Below are 21,729 nucleotides of genomic sequence, written 5' to 3'. Positions count from 1 at the left end.
GTTATGGTGGCAAGTGATGGTGGTCATGACGGTGAAAGTGGTTGTATTGGAAGCAACGACGGTAGTGGTGGTGGCGGAGATGGTAGCAATGATGGTGGTGGTGGTTGCTAATGGCGGTGGTAGCAGTGGCGGTGAACTATGGTAGTGAATGAGTGTATGTGGAAGTTTTAAACTAATGAAGTGTTTGGTACTTTCCATCCTACCAAAGAATTAATTCCTTCAACATCTTGATGGAAACAACTTTCCTTCATTTGAAGGATTTTTTTTTCATTTAGGAATCCTTTTCCACCTTTAATGTTGAACCAAACACAGGAATTCGAGGTAATTAGAATCCTTTTCCCACGAATTTCATTCATTTTCTTCCAATGAAACTAACACCTAATCAATGGGTTTCCACAATATTTAGCATGATATAAAGCCACACATACGACACTCTCCAAGCACCCTACCGTATCCAGACAAACACCACCGAAAATCATCTTTTTTTTTCTGGCATTTTTTCTGCCATTGTCGGTCGTTTATCCTAACGCCACCCACCGTCGATCTCTGCATGTTACTGATCACAGTAGACTGCCAATCAAAATTTGTGTCGTCGTTGTTTCTACTCCTTCAATTGTCGTCGCTGCTTCCTTGGCGTTACCCTACTCGGTCTTCTGGTTGTCGTGATGCTTCTTCTACTTGTTCCCGTGCCTCCTGCCTTTATTTAGGTTACGGTACATTACAATCCTTCTTCCCGCGGTTAAGAATTTTACTTGTTATGTTATGCCCTTTATTTTTTTATTTGTACGATTTTCCCCGGCTTCGATGTCCGCATCGGCTTCCTCAAGCACCCTCATGGCTCTTACCGCTAGCAAACTCGTGTTTGCACTTACAAATGTCTATTCAAAATTCAATTTTAAACAATATGTTGATGCGTCCAAATATAAACTGTGGAAACGTATCTGTCAATACATGTGCATAGATGCTAAAGTTCATGGCCATATTACAGGAAAATCAAAACCTCTAGGTGACGATGATGGCGATTGGGAAGCCATTGATTCCCGAATCAAGTATTTGTTTTATTCTAAATGTGATGCTAACCTATTGCAGATCATCTCTAGTGACGATTGTACTGCCAAAGACTTATGGTACAAACTGGAGGAATTTTTTCTGAACAACAAAATGTCTCGCATGCTTCAAATTCAGCAGCAATTTCGCAATACAAAGAACGGATCATCTTCTATTACCGAGTTTTGTCATGCCTTGAAGAATCTATCTGAGGATCTTGCGGACTATGATTCCAAAATTGAAGAAATTGAACTTGTCATGCAAATTCTAAGTTAATTGTCGCCCTCTTACCATAGTATTGTGGATGTGATCACAAATACGAAGCCATTCCCATCTTTCCTTGAAGCAAAGAACATGTTCCTCGTTCATGAATCTCCTGAAGAATCGATTGATCCTACCGGTGATGCTTCCCTTACATCCTTAGCTGCACTTACTCATCCGCATCCGTCACTAGAAAATTGAAAGATAAATTTAATAGAGGAAAAAATAATGGGCGATTTGTTTCCGAGGGGTAGGGGTAATTCTAATGTTTCCGATATCTCTAATTCTTTTGTAGGTTCTCAAAGTACTCAAGGAAAAAAAATCAAACCTTTTTTGGTGGTGTTTCTGCCCTCGGTCCAACATTAGTTCACCAACTGAGCCTTCTCCTGCTGCCAGTGAATTTCAGCAGCTCTTCACTACTACCTTCGGTCTCCATCAGCACCATCCCTTCAATGCTCCCTTTTGTCTTTATCAGCAGCTGTCGGGCAACCCCTTTGGTTCTCAATAGCCCACTTACGAACAACCACCACTTCTACATTTGAGTCCCTTTCAACAACCGTTTCAACAGCAGCTCGGTTAAACTCAACATCCCTAGGCTTCCTCGCATCCCCATACATCTTTTGGAGGTCATGCTTCTCAATATGGACATCTGCAATTCACGAATCTCTCCTTGGTATTTCAAGCTATGTCGGTTCAACCTCCACAAGAGTACAACTTTACATGGATACTGGGGTAAGCTTACATATGACGTTTAATCAAGGTATAATGCATTCACTAACTCCTTGTAATTCAAATTTCATTATGGTCAGTAATGGTGTTGTTGTTCCAGATAAATTTATTGGTCAAACTATCTTACCTTCTTCTCAAGCTTTTCTTTCGTTAAATAATGTTCTTGTGTCTGACAAGATTGTTAAAAACCTTATCTATGTTCGTCACTTTACCATTGATAACTTTGTTTCGGTTGGTTTGATCCGTTTGGTTTCTCTGTGAAGGATTTTAAAATAGGTGTTACTCTTCAGTGTTGCGACAGTCACCATCATGATCTTTACCCTGTTCTATCATCGTTTGCTCGATCCTCTATTGCGTCTACTCATGTTGATGTTTCCTTTGATACATGGCACCATCGTCTTGGCGATCCGGGTCCTTCAGTTTTTCAGTTTCTTAAGTCCCGATCTGTATTTCTTGTTCTAGTTAGAATTCTTCATTTTGTCATGCTTGCCAATTAGGGAAACATTGTCGCTTGCCTTTTTCTTTGTCTAGCACTAAAATTTCTTCATATTTTGAATTAATACATTCTGATCTCAGGACTTCGCTTGATTCTAGTTTGAGTGGTTTTAAATATTATGTTCTTTTTCTAGATGATTTTTCTCACTTCTTATGGGTTTTTTCGTTACGTGGAAAATCTGATGTTTTTTGGTTTTTAAAAATTTTCGTGCTTATGTAACAAATCAATTTAAAATACACATACAAACTTTTCAATGTGACAATGGTCGTGAATTTAACAACCAAAATCTCCTTGATTTTTTTAAAACCCATGGTATTAAAATTCGGTTCTCATGCCCTTACATCTCTCAACAAAATGGGATGGTCGAATGTCTTATTTGTACCATCAATAACATCTTACACACTTCTCTCCTTTAAGCTTATCTTCCACCAAAATTTTGGGTAGAGGCCCTTCTTTCTGCTACTCACACCTCTAACCTGCTTCCCATAACTATCCTTTAACATAAAACTCCATTTGAAATGTTGTTTGGGTTCTCTCCTACATATGATCACCTTTGTGTCTTTGGTTGCTTGTGTTACCCCAACACTTCCTCCACTACCATTCACAATCTGGCTCCTCATTCCTCTGCGTGTGTATATCTCGGCCCAAGCCCCGATCATCGCGGATATCGTTGTTTGGACCTTATTACTCAAAAATTCATTATCTCTCGTCATGTCATTTTTATGAATCTCACTTCCCTGTGTTCAACATACTCCTACTTCTGAGGACTATAACTTTCTCGTCATTTATGATTCTACTCCTATTATCCATCATCCTCGTGACATTTTATCCCCTAATACTTCCACTACCACTACTAATCTCTCCACCTCCTCCCCTACTCCCATGAGTAATACGCCTACTGATGCTTCCACCACTCAGTTTAGCATCCCCATCTCATCTTCCTCCCACTACTACCTATCTGATGGTTGATATCGAACTGGTTCGTTAAGGCCAAAACAGATCTCTAATCTCTCTGCCTCAAATTATATATCCCCTATTCCCACCTCTACTGCTCAATCCTTGAGCAATCCTCACTGGTGTTCAGTAATGGAATCTGAAATTTCAGCTCTCAACTCCAATCACACATACGATTTGGTTCTTAAGCCCCTAATGCCAACATAGTTGGTTGTCGTTGGTTCTACTAACACAAATTTGACATCAAAGGCCACCTTGAGTGCTATAAGGGTCGCCTTTTTGCTCAAGGATTCTCCCAACAACATGGTCTTTAATTTGATGACACGTCTGATCCTATTGTCGAACCATTTACCATTCGTATTGTTCAATCCTTGTGCAATCCTCACTGGTTTTCAGTAATGGAATTTGAAATTTCAGCTCTCAACTCTAATCACACATACGATTTGGTTCTTAAGCCCCCTAATGCCAACATAGTTGGTTGTCGTTGGTTCTACTAACACAAAATTTACATCAAAGGCCACCTTGAGCGCTATAAGGGTCGCCTTTTTTCTTAAGGATTCTCCCAGCGACATGGTCTTGAATTTGATGACACGTCTGATCCTATTGTCGAACCAATTACCATTCGTATTGTTCTTAGTATCTCCATTTCTCGTCGTTGGCCCATTCACCTGGTTGATGTTAAGAATGCTTTCCTTCATGGCGATCATGTTGAGACTGCATATATGTATTAACCTCCTGAATATGTCAATACCAATTACCCTGACCATGTCTACCGTTAATGTTAGGCTTTGTATGGCCTTAAACAAGGCCCTCGTGTGTGGTATCTATAACACCTATTTTACATAACATGTATTGTTGCGAGAGATGTAAATTGATATGAGACAAGTAGATAAAATAAAGCATGGTGTTTCTTTCAATTGAGAAATGTTATATAGAAAAATATAGTGGAGGAAAGTTTTAGATATTTCAGAGACGATTTCGTGGATATAAAAATCGTCGAAAACGGAGTTCGTATAAGAAATATATGACCGTTTAAAGTTGAGATGAAAGTACATTGCAATTTTTAGAAAGTCAACGGAAGTTAAAGTCAAAACGGTCAAATTACGGCTACTGCAACGTAACATAATGTCCACCACGGCACAGAACGGAGACGAGTCCTGGAGACACACGTCGGAATGTTGAGACACTGGCAACCAGCCACGACATTTGGCAACGTCAGAGACCAATTGATCACCATATCACAACCGCGTAACCATCGCGACACAGTGGTGAAACCCTATAAATAGTTGCATATGTGTCATTTGGAGGGATTTTGGCACACGTGATCGGAGATGCTTCTCGGGGAGCGTTCTCAGGAGATTATAACAGAAGAGATATATCGTTGTATAGGAGATACAGGGTCAAGTACAAGATTCATTGATGTATATTTTAGCCCATTAATTTGTAATTACGATATGTGATTATTATTGAGATTTGATAGACCGACGTATATTATGGGTATCAGTGATATGGTGTTGTTACGAACCCATTGGTAAGATTGTGAGTAAATCTTATGATTATAGATATAGTCGAGACTGAGAGGGTTACAAACCCTAATGATCGGGAAATTACCCTTTATGATAGATTTAGTCACCAGCTTACAGGTTAATCCTGTTATGATTATATTATGAGATTTGATTATTAATGTGACAAGAGGTCACATAGGGTAGCTAGTAATGAGTTGTGACAGATTATGAGGAACTTGTTATCTGATGATTAGATGCTACCATATGATGAGCTAATATACAACGAGGGATTGAAATTGGAGCTGGAATTAGTGTGTCGACTAGCCAAGTGAGTAACACTACTCTAACATCCATTGTTGTGATATTTTTGGTATACACTATATGATTCATATGCTTGATTATTATTGAGAAATCAATTATTGATTGAGAGATAGATCTTGATCGATAGAGTGATATTTGATGAGACAGATCATGATTGTTAGATCGAGTTAATTAAGAAATTGATCACGATCTAAAGATTATTTATTGATGAAATAGATCTTCATGAGATAGATTTTTGATAAGATAGATTCTAATTGAGATAGATTATAACCGAGATATTGATCATTATTGAGACATAGATCATGGTTGAGAGATTAATTAGGATCTAGAGAGAGAGAGAGAGAGAGAGAAAGATCATCACCGAGAGATAAATCACATTGAGCGATAGATCATTTCTAAGAAACTTATTATATTAGATATGTGATACATATGTGATATATATGATTTATGTGATATATATGATTTATGTTACAGTAGTTGTTATTCACTATTCCATGAGGCTTAAGTTTTTGTGATGATTATTTTGCAGGTAGATTATTATGACGCCCGACTCGATCTTGTACTAGATGTCAGTACGATCCTTGTGATAACTACTTGTATTCCATAGTGACAGTGTACACAAAGATTATTTCTATAGATTTCAAATGAGAAAATAGAATTTTTGGGGTGTACCTGGTATGAAAACGTGAGTGTTACAAGTTGGTATTAGAGTTGTGGTTTAAGTGAATTAGGTTATTATAGTAGATTCTTAATCTTAAACCATAGAGTAGAGATGATAATTAATCTGATCTGATGATTTTGAGTTAGATAAATTATTTGATATTTAAGGAATTCTTAGATAAATAAATATATCTATATTAATTCCCTATAAATAATGTCGTGGAGCATTGCAAAGAGATTTGTGATGTATGATTGCGGGATCCAAAACAAAATACAAAACACAGTGACTAGATATACATGGCGTAATGATTAAAGATGGATGATGAAGTTAGATCTATAAATAGCAATGTAAATTGTTAACCACGATGCGATCATCAAGTAGAGTGCTATAGCTGATCTGTGGAGAACATGGCATGGCAAGAGTGAGACCACAACATGAATTGACCACAACGTGTTGAGGAGCATACCATGAGGCGGTTACAAAGAACGAGTAAATGAGGTAACATACTTAGAGCTACCATGATGCGACAGAGTTTTCCATGATATAATGAGAAGATTACCACATCAGAGTGCTTATTGGAAAATGAGTTAGAGTACATGTAGATGTAAATTGAGATACATTAAGATAATAAATACCAAGAGTATATCGAGTATGAGAGTATAAATTGGATTAATGATATAACTCCTAAAGTTGAGATCATATGAGAAATCATAATGAGAACTTTTAGTTGAGATAATAGATGATTAGATTAGAGATGTGAAATTCAAAAGGGATGAGAGAGTACAAGATGAGATAGAGTACAAGAGTATGAGTAAGAGTGATGATACCACTTGTAAGTCGAAATGATATGATCGAGATTGATCTAAAGAAAAAGATTCAAATGATTATAATCAAGAGGGAGAGAGAGAGAGATAAAGAAAGAAACATGTAAATATAAAGAGATTGTGTAACGAGAAACATTTATCATTCATCTTTCCACATGTGTCAGACCCTCGCAGAAACACTAATACAACATATAATCTATGATTTTGTGTTGTGGGCACCGAACGAACAAATTTTTGAAGCACTCCCAGTATGTGTGTAAAGTCTCTCATTTTCCTTGATTGATAGCAAGGATCTCTCTACGAAGGCTCAAAACTCACTCTTTAAGAAAATATTTCTCTAGGAATAGTTTCGCGAGTTCATTCCAAGTGGTTATGGAGCCAGAAGAAAGATTGTAGAGCCACTCTTTTGCCGAGTCTTGAAATGAAAAAGGAATTCCCTTAGTTTTATATGGTCCTCGGTGATGACGTGTGGCTACATTCCAGAACATACCACCTTAAATTCCTTAAGGAATTTATGTGGGTGTTCATTTTCAAGGCTTCAAAATGTGGGGAGAAGATGTGTCAGCCCAGATTTGAGTTCAAAAATTTAGGCATCGGGAAAGGTAATGAACAGAGGTTGTTGTGTAACCTCTTGCATGGCACATTCTCCGAGAGTTTTTTATTCGCCTTCATCGCCACTCATGGCTGATTTGTCGGAATCAGATTCAGACGGCTCTGTGGTTTTAGTTTTTTTAGAGGGTGGTGGCGAGAATGTTTTAAATGGGCTTTAGGAAGGTGAAGATGGAAGTGCTTTTGGGAAGGACGAAAAAGTGATTTCTGGTTCGTTCCACAATGGACTGCCTTGTGGTGTGGTGATTTCTGGTGGTAAGGGGGATGATGTAACTGAGGACCCCGTCTTTTGCTTCTGAAACTGTGTTTGCTTTTTCAGCTTCCTTGCGGTCTTCTCAATTTCTGGATCAAAGACAAAATTACCTATACATAATGATCTGGGCATACAAACTATTAGCAATATCGTGTCCCAGACAACGGCGCTAATTTTTTAGGACACTGTTGCAGACGTCTTAAACAAATAATATTTTCATCATTTGGTTGCACTAATGGGTAGCACATGGAAGAATGGTCGAATCCTCAAGGACACAGACTAAAAGTCAATGCCTCTTTGCGTAAGGCACACACTAGTCATAAAACAGAAAATATAAAAAGGGGGCTTAGTTTATAATTAATAACTAAAATAACATTGAAATAAACTTAAGAAAATTCAATAATTAAAAGCGAATTCAGTTCTGCTGCGATTTTCTTAATCATGCAATCAACCCAGACTTGGTTATTTAAGATGCGTTATATCTAATCTGGTACTGAAAAACATTAACAAACTCTAGTAAGTTCTCCTTTACCTAGTTTATTAACAAAAATAAGCTCTTTAGTTAATCCTAACCTTTTACTAATTTAATTAAACAAACTCTTAATTAAATAAAAAAACAGCATTATAATTTGTGTAAAATTCCCAGCAATATTCAATACCTCTCACAAGCTCAGAAGCATGAAAACTATGAAATTTCAGTTTATATCAAATTAAATCCCAACATGGAACCAATCTGATACTTGTTACTTAATACCGGTTTATCGAAACAATTACGGATTTCAGCTAATGATTAACAAGAATGATTAATTCTTAAATTACGTGATCAGACTAAAAAGAACTAAAACTAAACATTCATTAAGATCAAAATTGAAATATCTAGATAGAATCACACAATAAAAACCAGATATAATGATTAACTACATAAAAAGTACTAATATTGCAGAACTGAAATCTAGGGTTTAGCCAAACATGGCTAAAAACGAGTCTAGAACAATAAAAATAGACATTAAATAGCTAAATCTTACTAAACTAAATAAAAGTGATGATCCACAGCCTTTAGATCTACAGAAAGTGATGAAAAAGTGCAGAAATCGCCATCAAAAGTTGTTTTTCGTCGTCTGGGAACGTCTAGGGTTTAAACTGACAAGACGGGAGGTATTTATATGCAAGCCAGCAACATCATATGCGAAAAATAGAAAAACATGATCGTGTCTTTTTTTTTTTTGATAAACATGATCGTGTATGTTATTCGAGGATTTCCAAGTGGAAAACTGTCGCGTACGAGAAGAATTATAAAAAAAACGATTGTGTTTTTCCATGATTGTTTTTTTTTCCATGATCGTGTTTTTGCCCAAAAGCCCCAAATTGCATAAATTCATCTAGAAAATTCTTTGAACCCTTTACATAGTCGTGTTTATGAGAAACACGATCGTGTTTTTTGTTTTTGGTGTGAATTGGTCGTAATTCTTTGTTTAAGGCAACTTTTGATCATTCCTCAACACCAATCATCAATTTCCAGCTCCATTATGCTCCTATAATGCACCCAAGTTACTCCCAAAAGCTTCTAGAATACTACTCCCTCAAAATATCTAAAATTGACATAAAACATGAGCAGTACGGGAATTCTGTCGATAAACATGAGTTGAACATTAATTGAACTAATGCAAATGAAAAAACATAAAATATGATGCAAAACACTGATAAAAATCACCATAAAAGATATATAAAATGACATCTATCAATAGATTAACCACACTACGAGTACCAAAGAGGTTAATGTGACTGGGATTGATTTGCATGATTCGTGAACTCCTGAAATTATTGAGAGGATAATATTCGAAATATGAATTATAATGGACCGACCTGTTGAGTGTCTAGTCGATATCCATTATATGAGAGACTTATTGAAATTTAGTCTATATTGATGATAATGATGATGATGAGGATTTTTATAAGTACTTACATTCGTGACTTGAGGATGATTTGTAAGTCGAATGCCAAATGATACATAAGAAAGGCTAAGAGAAATGGTCGACTTAAGTTATGATAGTGAGTTGTGATAAAGTGTAAAAGTATAAAGCGCTTATACTGAGGATTATATAATGAGTATGAGATGTGGTAAGGCGTTTCATATAAGATACAGAGAGAAAGAGTATCGGGTAGAGCGAGTTATATGATAACCCTCTTTAAGAAGAGTAGATGAGATTTATGGTATGTGAAGAGTTAGCATATATTGCATTAGTTACACGACATTTCAAGAGATTCCGAGGACGGAATCTTTTGAAGGAGGGAAGATTTGTAACACTTGTTTTTCGTAATATGTACTGTTGCGAGAGATGTAAATTGATATGAGACGAGTACATAAAATAAAGCATGGAGTTGATGTAAATTGAGAAATGTTATTTAGCAAAATATAGTTGAGGAAAGTTGTAGATCTTTCACAGTCGATTCTGTGGATATAAACATCGTCGAAAACGGAGTTCGTATGAGAAAGATATAACCGTTTAAAGTTGACATGGAAGTATGTTGCTATTTTAAGAAAGTCAATGAAATTCAAAGTCAAAACGGTCAAATTATGGCTACCACGGCATGGCACAGTGTTCACCACGACGCAAAATGGAGACGAGTCACGGAGACACATGTCAGAATGTCGAGACATATGGAAACCAACTGTAACGTCGTGATTTTTACCATAATTTTTTTTCTTTTTAAAACATTTATTTAACAGAATACGTTAGCGGAAGACTTAATTTTTTTTTTTTCAAAACATTTTCGAAACCACAACGTTACTTCAAAAATTCAAACATAATTCCAAACCATTTAAAATGTAAACAATTGTACTTTAAAGTAAATAATAAAAAACGTATCCAAGAGTGGTATCGTTAATATAAATCTACTACCCATAAGAACCCCTCTCACCAAGGCCAATCTTCTAAACTGCCTGCACCAATCATAAGGCACAAAAAAGAAAAGATACAAGTGTCAGCCCCTGCTAAGTGAGTTCAAAAAGTTGCATATAAAACATACAAACCCCAAATGGGTCAATCATTCATTTTATGATGAAACATAAAAATGATAGACAAGTAAAGATAGCAATACAACCGCATAATATAGTTAACCAGTCATATATTCCACTGCATACATGCATAAATGTTCAACCGCAATTCTACCACATAACATATATGATCGACCAAATACCATATAAACAACTGAATAGCATGTAAACAATCACATTTCATATATAGATAACCTTTACTTGTTCAACATTTTATTAATAACCAACCTTTTGTTATATATTCAACCTTTTAATATATAACCAACCTTTGTTATATATTCAATTTTTTAATATGCAACCAACCTTTTGTTACATGTTCAACCTTTTAATATGCAACCAACATTTTGTTACATGTTCAACCTTTTATTATATCTATCCAACCGATTGATAGAAAAGTGTCCCTTAGTGCTACCTAACCCAATAGAAACACCCCGTTCACTACTTGTGTGCACGACCAGCCGAATGCTCTAAGTGGCTCATGACTTCCACCCGAAACACCAACCCCGTGACTCCACTTTCGCTACTCCGACTTTGCAAAGTACAAGTACCCCACAGTGTCGTTCAGGATCGGTACAAACGGTGTCCATTCTACCGATACACCTCCCGATTTCCACGCGATGTTTGCGCTGGCCACGAACGAGGGACCAACATCACTCCAGCCCACGAACACCGAAGTGCCCGCAAACCATGTGTCACACGGTCATCTAGAAAGACCGGCAACTAACAACCGATGTGGCTATAGCTCTTCCTATAGGTACTCTTTCAACCTAGTAGGCACCCTCAATGATCCGGATAAGGTTTTAGGCAAAGGTCATCAAACTACCCAAACCCACTACGCATAACCCCGCAATGTCATTTATACATTAAGTAAAGCATGTAATGAATACCATATAAATGTGTATTAAACATGCAATGTATTCATAATCAACACATCAAAACATAACCATACATCATATTTCAAGCAACTTAAGCTAGCATGTCGTATACATCAAGTACATCAAAGTGTAAACAACATAGCAATTAGGTTATATCATGGCATTAGCACAAAGCGTATATTAGCATCACAAATATCATATCATCATCAATCACAAGTAATGACATGGTCATCCTAAAGTGAGTCAAATCACCATCTCTGGATTGCACGTTTCAATAATACAACCTTAGTGAGTTAAAACTATGAACTCACCTTTAGCCTTGATGAAATCTTCCTTCTATTCCAAGTCTTGAACTTACTTGAAGTTCTCAAGGCTCCACCTAAACACTACACATCACATTCAATTAACAAATAAAGTATATGTTTCAAAAATACAACTTTATTCTAACTTTTATATTAATTTTTTATATTTTCCCTACCCGACCTCCGTTCAGTGTTTTAAGCATAAAACCTAATATACAGCTCCATTTGGGATGACATCGGACATTCTGAAAACTAGACTCGATTTCCTAGAACTTCATGAGATAGGAGCATCTTTCAATTCTGCCCAGATTAGCAGCTATAGCTCTCGCAAGATGGGGAAAAGTTGTTGTGCAGAATTCCAACATTCACCAAAAATCACTATATGATTCAAGACTTTAGGTAAATAATTATAGTTGCTCAATTTTACACACAAGATGATTGAATGATAGTATTAAGACATTGATTATGTACTTTATGAGAATACCAAACAGATGACACAAAATGTTGAGAGTAGAATGCCTAAACATATAGAGGAACGTTAAGAAAAAGTTCCAGATTTTGACCCGTAACAGCCACCTGTTCAAATCCATTTTAACACCACCAAGGACTGCAAATTATACAATATTTTTGTATATTCCAGTAGTTTATACTTTTAGCTTTTCAGAAAGTACTTTTAAAAGTCAAAACGATTTTTCTACAATTTTATATGATTTTTACAAAACAGTCTATCCGTGCAGCTAATTTCCGACCAGTCAGTGAAAAAGGCGATTTTCACCTAAGTTGGAGGCAACAATAGGTCTTGGAAAAATTCATGGACAAATTAGACTCGAATTTCAAACTTTGAGAGTTTACGGATCACTGATACGACTTCTGATGATTTTTCTACATTTTTTTCAAAACAGGGCAGAATGTGAAATTTTTCAGAATTTCCCAGCAATGCATTTTAAGGGTTATTTGACAACTTAACCCGTTAAGCCTTAACCAAAATCTACTATAAAGAAGGAAATTGAGTGCCTAACAGTAGCAACATGTCAAGAAGTTAAAATAATAATTCCAACCTCAATCCATGATTCAAAGTACATTGCTTATGTGGGAAAACAAAGTATTTTGCTAAAAGAGAAAGCACCACTAGGGCTTGAGTTTTCTCCACCATTAAGCTTCATATTAAGGCCTTTGGGAAATGTTTTGAAGGAACTTTGGATGGTTTAAAACATTGTATTTTTACAGAAAAATACTCACTACAATTAAAGATAACAAAAACATGAGTTCTTGCAACAAAAGAAAACAATTGACTCCAAGACTTGAAGCAATTCATGGACATGAACAATAAAGTTCTTCAAGGTGCTCATAACAAGATTTTGACAGCAATAGGCCATCAAAATACACCCAACAAACTGGAATTTAACCATATGAACATTAAAGGATTGCAAGGAGGAAGAAGATATGGTCATTAACACCAAATAGGATGAAGTTTGACACCACAACTCAAGCAATTATCAAGCAATTTGAACTTAAACTTTGAGGAAGAAGGAAATTTTAGAATACATACCACTGGATTGGTAAATTTCGATTCCAACAACAATCCCCCAACACAACTCGTCGCCTACTCCTTGCCCCAAGAGCCGACTTCGCTGCCTCTCTCAATCCACGATCGTTCTCTTTTTTTTTTTTTTTTTTTTTCTGTCGAATGTTTCTTGATCGTCGCCCACACAAGAACCAAAGGATTGATTTGGTTCAAGGGATTTTTCCTCGATTGCAATCCACATCAAATCCGTCAACCCTACCTTCACATCCTCGCTATCGCCACAATCCCCATCCCCTCGATCGTTTTTTTTCCTTCGCACCCTCTTGAGAATGACGCACGACAACACCAGGTCCAATTGGATCGACTTGATCGTATGTATCAGTTAGGAAAGGCAGCAGACAAATTCCTTTAAGCCCATAAACACGTCGACTGAGTTCATGGGGTTTTAATCCGATTTTTATCCTACAACCCCTCATGTTCATAAATTGAACTCTTTTACCTCTAACCCTAAATAACATAACAAATTATGTTTCTTTTATTGACATTTCAGCCCCTCCTTTCTATTTAAACATTTTTATGATTAGAGATTATCCTAAATACCCTCCCACAATAAACTTTTAGGTATAAATGACTTCTCTTTTAATTTAATTATATGCCCGTTAAATATAATTTACTTCTTTTGGATATTAATTAATATCTTTTTTTTGTTAATTTATTCCTCATAAAACAAAATATATTTTGCATAATTAGCTCCTCGAGTAAAGGAAAAACTAATGTCGTTTATGGTAGCATTTTTGGGTCGTTACACCAACCATGACATGTGGCGACGTCGGAGACCGACTGATCACCGTGCCACGGCCGCGTAACCACCACGACGCGGTGACGCAACCCTATGAATAGTTGCATTTGTGTCATTTTGAGGTATTTTGGCACACACGATCAGAGATGCTGATTGGGAAGCCTTCTCGGGAGATTATAACGAAAGAGATATACTGTTGTACGGGAGATACATGGTCTAGTACAAGGTTTTTTGAGGTATCGTTTACCCCGTTAATTTGTAATTATGATACGTGTTTATTATTGAGATTTAATAGACCCGGGTATATTACCAGTATTCATGATATGTTGTTATTACGAACCCATTAGTAAGATTGTGAGTAAACCTCATGATTAAAGATTTAGTCAATATTATGAGGGCTATAAACCCCAATGATTAGGAAATTACTCGTTATGAGAGATTTATTCATCGTTTATGGGTTAAGCCTGTTATGATTATATTATGAGATATTATTATTATTGTGACAAAAGGTCACATAGGGTAGTTATTAATGAGTTGTGACAGGTTCTGAGGAACTTGTTATTTAATTATTAGGTGCTACTATATGATAAGCTGATAAGCAGTCAATGATTAAAATCGGAGCTAATATTAGTTTGCCGACTAACCAGGTGAGTAATACTACTCTAACATCCGTTGTCGTGATATTTTTTATATATATTATATGATTTATATGATTGATTATTATTGAGAAATCAATTATTGATCGAGAGATAGATCCTAATCGAGATAGTGATATTTGATCAGACAAATCATGATTGTTAGATCGAGTATAAATGAGAAAATGATCACGATCGAGAGATTGATTATTGACGAGGCAGATCTTGATGAGATAGATTCTGAATGAGATAGATCATAACTGAGTGATTAATCATTACTCATAAATAGATCATGATTGAGAGATTATCACCGAAAGATAGATCACACTAAGAGATAAATCATTTCTGAGAAACTGGTTATATTAGATATATGATACATATGTGATTTATGTGATCTATGTGATTTATGTTACAATATTTTTTATTCACTAACCAGTGAGGCTTACGTTTCTATGATGATTATTTTTGCAGGTACAATCCTTGTGATAACTACTTGTATTCCAGAGTGTCAGTGTACACCACGATTATTTCTGTAAATTTTAAATGAGAAAAGAGAACTTATGGGTGTACCCAGTATGAAAACATGGGCGTTACAAGTATCAACAGTTTGCTATTTTCCTCTCCTCCTTTGGGTTTCTTAGTAGCTAATCTGATAGCTCTTTATTCATTTTTCACCGCGGTTCTGATACCATCTACTTACTTCTATATGTAGATGATATCATTCTCACTGCCTCCTCCCCTTCTCTCTTATCCAAAGTCATCTCTTAACTTTCGTCTGAATTTCACTTGTCTGATCTTTGTCCGTTGTCCTTTTTCCTTCGTATAGCTGCCTCTTGTAGTTCCTTGATTCTTTTTCTCTCTCAAACTGCTTTTGATCAAGAGATTCTCTCGTGTTAATATTTCCACGTGTAATCCTTGTAGCACGCCGACTGATTCCAAAACCAAAATCGTTGTTGATGGCGAGCCGGTTTCTTATCCTACTCCATATTGAAGCCTTGCTGGAGCTTTGCAATTCTTGACCTTCACTCGTCCTGATGTTACCTATGTCGTTCAACAGGTCTGTGTATTTATGCATGACCAACATGTTTTGCATTTCAATTCTTTTAAACATATCCTACAGTATCTTCAAGGTACTCTTATGCATGATCTTCTTATTCTGTATCGGCTGCCGATCACTTGGTTGCTTATTCTGATGCTGATTGAGTTTGGTGTCCTACTACTCGTCGATCCACATCTGGGTTTTGTCTTTATCTTGGTGATAATCTTGTTTCCTAATCCTCAAAACTCCATCACATCGTCTCTCGCTCTAATCTGAAGCCGAGTACCGGGGTGTAGCCAATGTGGCTGCTGAAACTACTTGGCTTCAGAACCTTTTTCTCGAGGGATCATGTTCGCTCTTACGTTCTACGATTGTCTTTTGTGATACTTCCAGTGCCATGTATTTAGCATCTAACCTGGTTCAACACCAAAGAATCAAACATATGTGAAATTGATTTACATTTTGTTAGGAAACATGTTGTGATTGGTCATGTGTGTGTTTTACATGTCCTATCATCTTATCAATATGCAAATATTTTTACAAAGGGTCTTCCTACTCAATTGTTCCTTGATTTCAGAAATAGTTTGAACATTAAGGTTCCCCCTAATCAAACTACGGGAGTGTTTTAAATAGTTATATCTTTTGTTCATTTATTTCTCTTTTATTTAGTATAAAGTCCATTTGTGTAACTTGTATCTATATACATTGATAGTAATATATACAATCATAATTAGCGGGTTTCCATAACATTGAGCATATAATTTTATTGAGTAATACATTTCTAGTAGACACGTCTATACTTTCCAATCAAGTCTTTAGAGCATATGGTATGGGGCTGTTAAGCTCCCGTTATGGCTGAGGTGGCGCCAAAAACAGCGTTATAACACTTGTAACACCACCCCCTCTTCTCGTTAAGGATGTTATGGCATATTTCGTTGTGACGAAGACGGGGTGAAACACCTACTTTGATTGGCGGTTGCCTTCATCAACCAATCAAATTCTCTCTCTCTCTCTCTCTCTCTCTCTCTCTCTCAATATATTATAATATATGAACACCACCCTCATTTCTAGTTATTGTTGTGTTAGCATGTGATGTGACAATTTTAGGTGTTATAACATTGGACCAATATCCCCTCCTTTTAAAGATGGGCCAAATTGGCCTTCAACAAAGATATTTAGTTAAATGTTGAAATTTGGTGATGCATATCTCATTTATATACCAGAAAATGGGTGGATATTTTGTAAAAGGTTAGCTCTGTTTTCTTAATATTTTTAACTTGTTAACAAATTGATTTTATGGCCGGTTCCTATAATGTGATGGGTGGTGTGTACAAGGTTGGGAACGATGTTGACCTAATAGCGTAAGTCATATTACTTTGGTTAATAAGATCATAAAAAGATAACATTTTTTGTGTGATTTCCATCTGCTAAGGTATAATCGGGTTTTTTTTCCCTTGTATATTTTTGTCTTATTTTTAAATTTTGTTATATAATGTCTTTTGTTTACAAATTCGTTCCAAATTTATTATTTTACAAATTTAAATTTAAAAAAAATATTGAGACCTTTTGTACAACTTTTTCTACATTTTTTACAACTGTTTTAAGACATTTTATAAAAAAATGTAACTTTTATACACTTTTTTACAACATTTTAAAACTTTTACAACGTTTTCAAACTTATTTCACATTTTTCTACACTTTAATATATTTTTTTTATAGATCAAGACCCATAGAACCAAGTTTGTTAGGAATATGAAAAACAAAACTCATAGCACCAACAAACACAATTACACAAATTGAAACATAAGAGAAATTATAAATTGATAATCCAAAATTTATATTGGAATAATAAATAAAAGTTGTAAAACAAGTTTAAAAATGTTGTAAAAAGTTATAAAAAAAAAGGGTCTAAAATATTGTAAAAATCAGTTATGAAAATTGTAAAGAAGTCAAAAAAGAAATAGTTTGGACAATATTCATAACAAAATTAAAAGTTTGACGACATTCATAGTAAAATTTATATCAACTAACCAAAAATATAAAAATGAAAAATAACATGATATAGTGGAGTGAAATGAAAAATGTTTATTAAATTAATATGTAATAAAATCGGTTTGTGTCAGGTTAATTAAGAACATCTAAAAATAGTTTTTATTTTTTTGTAAATAATGTTAACTATTCTTAAAGTAAATGCTTATCGTGGAACTAAATGGTCTCTATGTGTTTATAGTATCGTACCAATCCATTTAGTCAGATCATCTTTTAAGGTAAGATTGTCAAAATCGAGATCTTATTTAAAATTGTTTTACGTTTTGCAAGATTATGATCGTAAAATCGAATCATGATCATAAGATTATATTCAAATTTGCTTGCAAGATAATGTAATCAACTTTAATTTCTTAAGCATCATCCATAATTTTTTTTGCAACAAACCGTAAACATTAAGAATAAATCATCATAATTAGAAATAAGACCATTTTGATCTTGTACAAGTAATACATAAACTCACAAAGAGATTATTATGGTTGTATTCTACCTAACTCGAGATGAATTGATAAAATGATGATGTTCTAGAAGACTTCTTGCAACTTGTGACACTCGATTTCAAGTTGAACAGACAAATTTTTGATATTCGACTATATAACAAAACTAAGGAGGTGAGAGCATGATCGAAGTGTGATTGTGATCGTTTTTACTTGTAGGATCTTAAAATCGTAAGATCAAAATTGAGATTTTAACAACCTTGCTTGAGGCATTTTGAGAGTATTATGGTGAGTGAGAGCATGAGATTGAATATCAATAGAAATTTGATAATTAGTAAATATTTAAACAAAGTATTGTTTTATTGTAACTCATTTAAACATAATAATTATAAAATTTCTTTAGCAAATAATGGAGTTGATGATTGGATATATTTTGTTGAGAAATTTAAAAAACATGAAAAAGGTATTCAGTATATTATTTTGTATGAATTCATGTCATGAATTAAAATCTGATTGAATAAAAGTTAAACAATTGATACAAATATTTACTACAAAAGGTTTTATTGCAGAAAAATCGCTGTAGAAAAGTTTTAATAAAAATAATTGTAGCCGAATATTTTATACATATAATTTAGTTTTTTGAGGGTGTAACGAAGAACTTTACAAAGATAAGAATAGTATTTTTGTGTAGGTTAACTTAAACGAAAAAATAAATATCTTTTGAAATATAATTTAGTTTTTTAGTGTCTAAGAAGTTACTTTACCAAGATAATAATAGAATACTTTTGGATTAATTGAGATAATGACATAATTTGATTTGGTAATACAAGTTCATGCTAAAACTTATGTTATGAAACCCATCATTATCGTTTTAATCACAAAATTCGATATACACTAATTTCTCTTTTAATTCGTATTGTGAGAAATTATAAAATAAAATTTATTAAAAGAGGCAACAAAAATAATTATAATTTGCACTATATATGGGAGTCATAAGAACAAATGACTAATAGTTTATGACTTTATTCTGTGAATAAACACACTAGTAATATAAAAATAGTTGGATGTTTTTTTTAGATATTTTGAAGTTAGATGATATGTTTGTTTTGAGACTTTTTAGTGAAATATCAGATCTAATAAATTACTCGATCTTAAGGTTGATGATATAAGATGTTGAGTCTATGCTCATCATTATGATATAAAAGAAAAACATCAATGGGTTAAAAAACCATTATTTGAAATTAACCAAAAAGCATTATATATCCAGGAGATTGCCATAGCTTTAATCTTATTGTTAGTGGTATAACTTAGCGTGGAATCGGTACAGTATCAATTTGGTTAAACCGTGTACCATACCAACAATAATTGGTATAAATTTTTTTCTATCGGTACCATACAAAGTATACATGATACAAATATATTTGGCTACCAACAAGTTTTATTGGTACAAATTGGTAATTGTATAAACCAACTTCTTTTAATATTTTATTGTAAGATTTTAAAATAAGAAAATACATCATCGGGTAATTTTGATGTTTAGTAAAAAAGTTAGTTACACAATTCTTTTAATTTATAAAAGAATTCTATTGAAGTAACACTAAAGTAACGTTTTAATTTTGTGATTTAATGTGGTAATAACTATTAACTAATGCGACCAAATAACTTATATAACGTTCTTAACACAATTAACAATTGAAATATACGATTTCATATATATATATATATATATATATATATATATATATATATATATATATATATATATATATATGAATTGGTTGTTACGATACTAACATGATATTCAAACTTTCATATCATTATCGTACCAAGATTGTTCAATTGGTACGGTCCTACCAACCAAACATGTTGTCTGCCAAATATATTGGCTACCAACTCTTTTGGTTCGGTTGGTAGCATGTTGGTTGGTTTTCCATGATATAATTTTGATAACCCTAGTATAAATCATTCTTATATTTAAAACCGTTTAATTTTAAAATTTTACAATACATATTTTATGCTTGTTTCAAAATATGATTAGCTTTAGCCTGCCTTGCCTCTCATTACATATTATTTGGAAAGTATTTATCTAGGTACTGATCGAGAAAGGCCTTGGGTTGCGGTAGTGGCTAATATAGGTTGACTGGGGTGAGGCGGGGAAGAATGGTATGGGTCAATACCATCCGTAGCCTCGAGGTGATCAGTTACCTCTTGGGTTTCTAGTCCAATGGTTTGGAGAATGTGTGTAGGCAGTCTTCTTAAAGGTCCAAAAATAGATTGATCTTTTGAGAATATGTACCTTTTGAGATCGCGGGTGACAAAGAAATTAATGTCATCTCCCATGCTGAGTTTTACATCCTTGTGAAGGTCTGAAATAAAGAGGGACCAGAAGCGTGCACAAGTGAGTTCGGTTGGGTCTTCTCTTGGATTCTCCTTGGGAATGTATTGAAGAAATTCATCCCATAGAATCTGTCCGTAGTTAACAGCATTCCCAGTAAAGATACTCCACATCAATTCTAACAGCTTCAAACCCATATTGTCTGTGCCTCCGGTTCTGCCAGAGAGACTTCGGATGATAAAGTGACAGACAAATTGCCAAACCGCAGGCAATTGATTCTTCTTGAATTCTACAATCCCCTTGATTCTTTTCTGGTAACCCATCTGGTACAGGGTTGATGTGATGTCGTTCATGCTTGGGGAATAGACTCTTGTAGCGGGAGGAACCCTAAGGTTGATAGCATTCAGGAACTTTTCCTTGGTCAAGATGACCAAAGAATCATCAATTAGGTTTAGATGAACCTCTTACAAGTTGTCGAGTGGGCGGAATGTAGAGAATGCACATTTGAAGAGGGTTGATAGAGGAACGACATCAGTGAATGAATTGAAGGCTCCAAATAGAGGGTGGGTTGACAAGAACTTGATCATCAGACGGATTGAGTCGTTGTAGGACTGATGATCTTCGAACACAGCCCTAAAGTTGCTTGAGGCAATGGTTGGAGATTGGTGCTTCATCGTGGAGTCAGAACCAGTAGGTGGTGCTGAAGCTGAAGCCTTGGATTGATTCTTTGAGATCCGGGATTTCACCATTTTTGTTTTTGAAAAAGTTAAGAACTTGCAGAAAACAATAAGCAAGAGGATGAAGAAGAGAAAGATTGTCTTGAGAGTTCAGAAAGCGTAAAGCTTTCTTGGGAGGGAAAAAGGGTTTTTATAGTTCCGGATTCCAAAAAATTATGTTATTTAATTTATTAACAGCTGTTAATGGTAAAAACCCTTGGGTTTAAGCCATTATCATCCATTCATAAAGTAAAAAAAAAAATTAAAAATAAAGGAGCATTTATTGAATTGTCAGTCTACGATCA

The 21,729-nt window shown here is 34.7% G+C and overlaps 1 long non-coding RNA gene across 3 annotated transcripts; it reads left to right on the top strand.

Moving 5' to 3' along the window:
- Positions 1 to 455: 455 nt before the first annotated feature.
- Positions 456 to 2,608, top strand: LOC145116089 (uncharacterized). Of its 3 annotated transcripts, none has more exons than XR_013711868.1 (3): positions 456 to 1,447; positions 1,604 to 2,068; positions 2,301 to 2,608. It is a non-coding gene; the product is annotated as an uncharacterized LOC145116089 (long non-coding RNA). The 3 variants fall into 3 exon arrangements; XR_013711867.1 differs by lacking the exon at positions 2,301 to 2,608 and having other exon boundaries at positions 456 to 713; positions 1,090 to 1,447; positions 1,604 to 2,175; XR_013711866.1 differs by lacking the exon at positions 2,301 to 2,608 and having other exon boundaries at positions 1,604 to 2,175.
- Positions 2,609 to 21,729: the final 19,121 nt, after the last annotated feature.

The sequence above is a fragment of the Lactuca virosa genome, chromosome 5, assembly GCF_052849685.1.
Source record: "Lactuca virosa cultivar CGN04683 chromosome 5, Lactuca_virosa_CGN04683_v6, whole genome shotgun sequence".
NCBI classification, from domain to species: Eukaryota; Viridiplantae; Streptophyta; class Magnoliopsida; order Asterales; family Asteraceae; genus Lactuca; species Lactuca virosa.
This window is presented reverse-complemented; position numbering and strand designations above follow the sequence as displayed.